The following is a 6,073-nucleotide window of genomic DNA, read 5'->3' as shown; positions in this document are numbered from 1 at the left end:
GTACGTGGCACTTACAAAATCGTCTATATCTTATAATTTATGATGTTTTAAATTATTTTAAAATTATTGTTTAATAGAACTAATTGAGATCTATTAAACAAGATCCATATTGCAGATATAAAATACTATAAATTAAAAAATATAGACATATTTTGAGAGCTTCGTAATAGTAAAAGTGGACTCTCATTTAGAAACAATATCTCTTTTCACTCTCTTATTTTTTACCAATGTGCCATTTTGACCCATATTTTGGAGGGAAAACATAAAAAAACTCCCTATGTTCCTTTATTAGAGTCTAGTATTTTATTTCGGGCTGTCCCTTAATAAGTGTTCATTTTATAAAATTAGTGACAAAATGTAGTTATTTTTTCCATTTTGTCCCTAAAAATAAATTCATCTTTGTAAAAACTGGTCATGTTGCATTATATAAAATGGGAAATAATTATGTTAGTTTTAGGGTTATATCTTTTTCAATGCATAGCTGGTCTACTTTTGGGTGGATAATTTGCCATGATACATGCATGCACCTTCTTTTAGAATTTACTCATATGTTATGCGTTCTGCATGCCACTAACCTTCAATACTCAAAATGAGCCATAATTGCTGCCCCCCATGAACTAATCTAAGGCTTTGTAAGGGGGCACTCATTGCTACTCAATTCACCAAGAAAAAAAGAAAACATAAAATAGGATTAACATAACAAACTTTATGAGAAAAAAGAGGACATCATTGATTGTGCATACAACGATCTTTTCTTTTATCGAGTGCTTGTAACTATCTCGATCATCGAAAAGACGGTAGTAATTCCAGTGAATCCAATGTTTTTCAGTACCCGTGTATATATAACCATGTTACCATATCGTATCGATCCGGCAGGATGCATTTATTTGACTCGACTAATAGTGAAATGGTAGACCTAGCCCCAGTTGGTCAAGACTTCTTTGCATCTCTCTAGCAGGTTAGTAGTTTGAATCTCTCTACATGCATGGCAGCGTGTGGGTGTTAATATTCCCTTTGTGTTATTTGGAATTATTTTTGTCTTTAACGAGACTAGTAGTTGAGTTAGGTGTTATTCCTTTGTATTTGTTGGAATCATTTCTCTCCTTTATGGGACTAGCTAATGGTTGAGTTGAGCTTACAGTGATTGTCGATATATATTTTGGGATTATTTCTCCTCTAGTTGGCAGGGGCTACTAGTTGGATTGGGCTTGAAGTGATTTTGAAAATGTTTCCTGTTTCATACAATTCTTATACTTATATTCTCCTATCACAAAAAATAGTGAAATGGTACATAACTCTACAATAAATAAATAAATAAATATGTGTGTGTATGTATGTAATAAAACCAAACTACAATAATCGGATTAATAATTCACATCCCCGATATTGTATATCCAACACTTTATGAGATTGTACATTGAACTGAACATTGATCTTTTGAACACCTTAAAAATATAGTTCAATCGGATCAAACTAACTGACCTTAAAATACAAATTAATACTAGTTTTACTTACAGAGGACAAGATATAATCACGATAATAAAAGTATACATGCTCCCATTAAATATGGACCATTAGATTTTATTTTTTTTGACAAGATGGACCATTAGATTGAAAAATAAGTAAATCACAGTCATCAAAATTACTCACAAAAAGTAGGTTGAATTTGCTAAAAACAAGGTGCTTTTGTGATTTTCTCGCCCAAAAAAAAAAAAAAATTCGCAATAATACGTACCACAGAAACTGGCTATACATAGTATTTACTAAGGCAACAATTACTATGTTAGATGGATACACATATTATATTGTATGACCACATTATATGGCTACACTTACTGAATTACTCCATGGTTACACTTATTACATAATATGGCTATATGTACCATTTACAAATGGGAGCATCGATCATGCTACCACTTGGGAGCATTACAGCTGGAGCCGTCTTGTGGCACTAATCGCTACCTTATTTTCAAGAATATATATTTTTACTTAAAAGACAACTTTATATTTGCTCCCCCCGCGAAAAAAACAACCACCCTGAAAATAACAGGATTCATCTATATATGAACCTGATTAATCTACCTAATCGTGTATTTGACAGGAGAAGTGGACAATGGGATCTGGTTTTTGAAGTGTCCTTTCATGTGGAGTTGATGTTAAAAATGTGAAAACCATTGTCGTAGATGTGGCTTTTTCAGCTAGTTACAGTTGGCATAAAGAACCTTTTAATGGAAAGACAAAAAACCATGAATACCATATAGAAATCAATCATCTAGGGAGGGAGGGAGGGAGAGAGGGTAGGTCAAAGGTAGGTCTAGTGGAGTGGGCACACCATCATTGTCCATCAACTTCACTCATCTTACTTATTATAAGAGGGCTAAACTGTTTCTACATAGTCGGTGAAATAATTAGTTTAGCATTCATTAGTATAGATTGGCTCTTCACAAAAAAAGAAGAAGAAGAGAGAGTATAGATTGGGGCCAAGATTTTCATGACTCACGTTTGTACCGGGCAAGTTCTTTGTCCCATAATCTTTAGTAATAGCCTTTGCTTTTGCTCTCGTTTCTCATTTTACGATTGAATTCTTAGTCTTCACTCATACAAATTTTGGTACTTTGAGATATTTTCAAAAGACGCGTTTACGCTTCTTCTATTATGTAAGTTAGGGCTAGATAACGAAAAGTGCTAGCTAACTTGGGTTCAGTGGCGACTTCGATATTGATTTTAATAACTTATATTAGTTTTTGCTCTAAGAGGAAAAAATTAAGTCAAACTTTACTATATACAGGAAAATATTTAAATTTATTAATAATGTAAAATGTTCTTTAAATTAAAAGGATTGATTCTTAACTGGTAATTTTTTTTTCAGTTTGTTTACTACAGTATTCCCATCTAGCAAACGAAAACAAATTTTCGCATACTTTTTTGCCTAATTTAATGAGGTAAAATGAAGATTTTCATTCTAAATGTGACAACATAATATAAATTTCGGTTAATTTGGTGAGGTCACACGGCTCCATGAACTTTGATGTGGCGTGGCCACATATAAAGTTGCATTAGTACACCTATCTAGCAACTGTGTTTGTCATTATTTACCCTAAAAAAAAAAAAAAAACTATGTTTTTCATTAGGTAATTTAAAAATTCAAGTTCACCACATAATATTTCTATTTTTTAGATTCAAAACCTCATGTGCTATTAACTTCTTTAGGGTCAGTTAATACAAAGTTTACGTTAGTTTTAATTGGGACCCTCAAGTGGATGGCATGATTGATATCCTAGAATTAGTTGAAGTGTGCGTAAACCAGCCGGTTATCAAAGAAAAAAAAAGACTCCTGCTTTCTCTATGATTTCATTCTCACAATTTTTTCGTTTTACAAGAATTTGTGCCACGATGTGGAGAGAGTTTTGGGTACCGTTAGGGTATCACACACGTGGTATCCCGTCAGCGATCCGGACCGTCCAAATGTGTATTGGACGGTCCGAATTTTAGAGAGAAAAAAAGGAAAGAGAGTGGTGGGGTGAGGGAAGAGAGAGTGAGATGGATAGCATTTAGAGAGCAAATGAAAAAAATCGTTTGATAGTGGACGGTACTATAGCAATTAAAAGCAAGAATGGGCTTTTTAAGGTCTGGCCCAGATATTTATGCAGAACGAGGCCTGCTTTGTTTCAAAGTATTGGGTGTTCAAATGGTCCACGTGTTTTTTTTTTTTTTAACCAAAGATAAACTGCATTAATATGAAATAAGAAAGTACATTCCTACCGACCATACATCGCAACAGCACAACACAACCCGGTTAAAACAAAAAAACAAAGACCCAACATAACAAACCTACGCTCTCTTTTTTGGCCCCATCTCATTCTTTTGGAAAAATGACGGTCCAGGACGTATTTTGATAATTAATACTTCATCTGTACCAAATTGGATGTCAATTTTTGATATCTGTGTCAATTTCAATTCCTTATATCTTTCAATATGGATCTCAAAAAATATGCAATATGAATCTTGTTTGATAGTTCTCGATTAGTTCTATTATACAAAGTTTTCAAACTAATGAAAAATATTATAAATTGAAAGATATAAACGACGAAAAATGACACAAGTTTCAAAAATTGTCATCCATTTTGGGACGGAGGGAGTACCTGCCAAGGACATGCTAAGAACATTTGTTAATGCTGAAATGTCATTGGCTGGTATTAATTATCAAACAAGTCATTGACCGTCATTTTCTCCATTCTTTTCTTATGAAATCTAAGAATTAGATAGAAGTATGGCGACACATACTGTATTATATGGTTACACTTACTACGTTATATGGCTATACCTACCATCAACCATACCACTTGGGAGCATTGTAGTGAGAGCAGTCTTGTGGCACTAATTGCTACCTTATTTTCAAGAATTTATTTTTTTACTTAAAAATCCTGAAAATAACAGCATTCATCGATATATCAACCTGATCAATCAATCTACCTACTTGTGTATTTGTGGGCACGTGCCCCAAAATTTTCGATTTTGTTCTTTTAAGAGATTGGGTGCGGCCCTCTTTGAAAAAGCGCGGCGAAACACCTCGATTCAAAGTCGCCACTCGGGTTTTAGCGGTGAAACACCCAAGGAACCGAACTCGAAAACGTTTGCTACGTTTGTTTGATTTTTGAAAAAGGTGTAGACTGGTCCGTCGTCACCTTCGATATCTGAGGTTCGGGAGCCAGGTTACGAGAGGGGAAGGGTTTTATGGCACCCCTCTCGCCTAATCCGGAGATCGATCTCTACTCAGGCATTTCGTAAAACGTTTGCATTTTTCTCTCATTAATCATTTTTAGCCAGTTAGGGAGGGGGAACAGTTAATGGGGATTTAAGCTGTAACAAGTTGCAATTATGTGATAAAATGTTTATGGATGATTATTTATTTGCAATGATGAACATAGATTGAGAACAAGCACTGAGAACAGTCTGAATAAGTTGGGCACACTGCTCTGAAGGGACATGAGCAGATACCGCACCAGCATGCACTGGCTGAACCACTGCATGTTGATACGACCTGCGCACGCCACCACATGACTGGCGTACTCCACTTATCTGATCTCACAGTCTTTGTTTGCAACCTTCTGGGCTCTGGAAAGGGACCAGCGCACACCCAGCACAAACCACGCAGTTGATAGAGCAGAGTATATACAGTTACAGACAGATAAAATGGCTTCAAGCCACGAAAGATAACAAAACACCCCAAAAACAGTGTGGGGACATGAAAGGAGGCCAATGCTAAGCTAAATGCAAGGGCCAGCCACTGGAGCCTGATATGACAACCGTACGCCAGTCTCAAAAGATCGTACGCCAGTTTCACTTTAGTCCAGTGTTTGGCTTTGCATCATCTGGGCTCTGGAACATGACTAGAATGATCCCAGAGGCCTTCTAGATCAAACAAAGAACACATGTCAAGAGCTACAGCTAAACAATTCTACAGTACAAAAGAGCAGAAGATTGGTTTTTAGCATGCAATAAGGTGATGAAAGCAAAATACAAGTAGGAAATAGTGATCAATGATCCCCACGCCAGTGGTGCACATACTGTCATGACCGGTGTACGGCATGACGGCACTGGCGTGCGCCATGTTTGATCTCACACGGTTGCTATATTTCACCAGTTTAAGGCCAGGACTAGTATTGCTTACTAGCCTGGACCTTACTGGTTCCCCTCAGGAGTCGAAAACAGAAAGCCACACAAAGGTGGTATTGAGCTTCAAGGTTGAAGATGGAGGTTGGATGGTGACTGAATGACAATGGGGTGTATGGAAGTGGGCTCCTCTTCTTTCTCTTTCAATGGAGGAGAAGAGGTAGAGAGCAAGAGAGGAGAGTAAAGAAAAAAAGGTTGGATTCTTTAATGTGGTTAAGCCCTTGCAAATGAATGTAGGGGGGGGGGGGGGGGGGGGGGGGGGGGGGGGGGGGGGGGGGGGTATTTATAGAGGAGAGAAGGACTGAGGGAGGGCCTTAACCAGTTGGGTTAGGGCTGGTTTGGTTAAGGGGAAAGCCTTCCATGCATTAAATGCATGGGACTTGGCTTGATGGAGGGTGTA

This window comes from Rhododendron vialii, chromosome 8a, assembly GCF_030253575.1.
Source record: "Rhododendron vialii isolate Sample 1 chromosome 8a, ASM3025357v1".
NCBI lineage: Eukaryota > Viridiplantae > Streptophyta > Magnoliopsida > Ericales > Ericaceae > Rhododendron > Rhododendron vialii.
Note: the sequence above shows the minus strand (reverse complement) of the source record.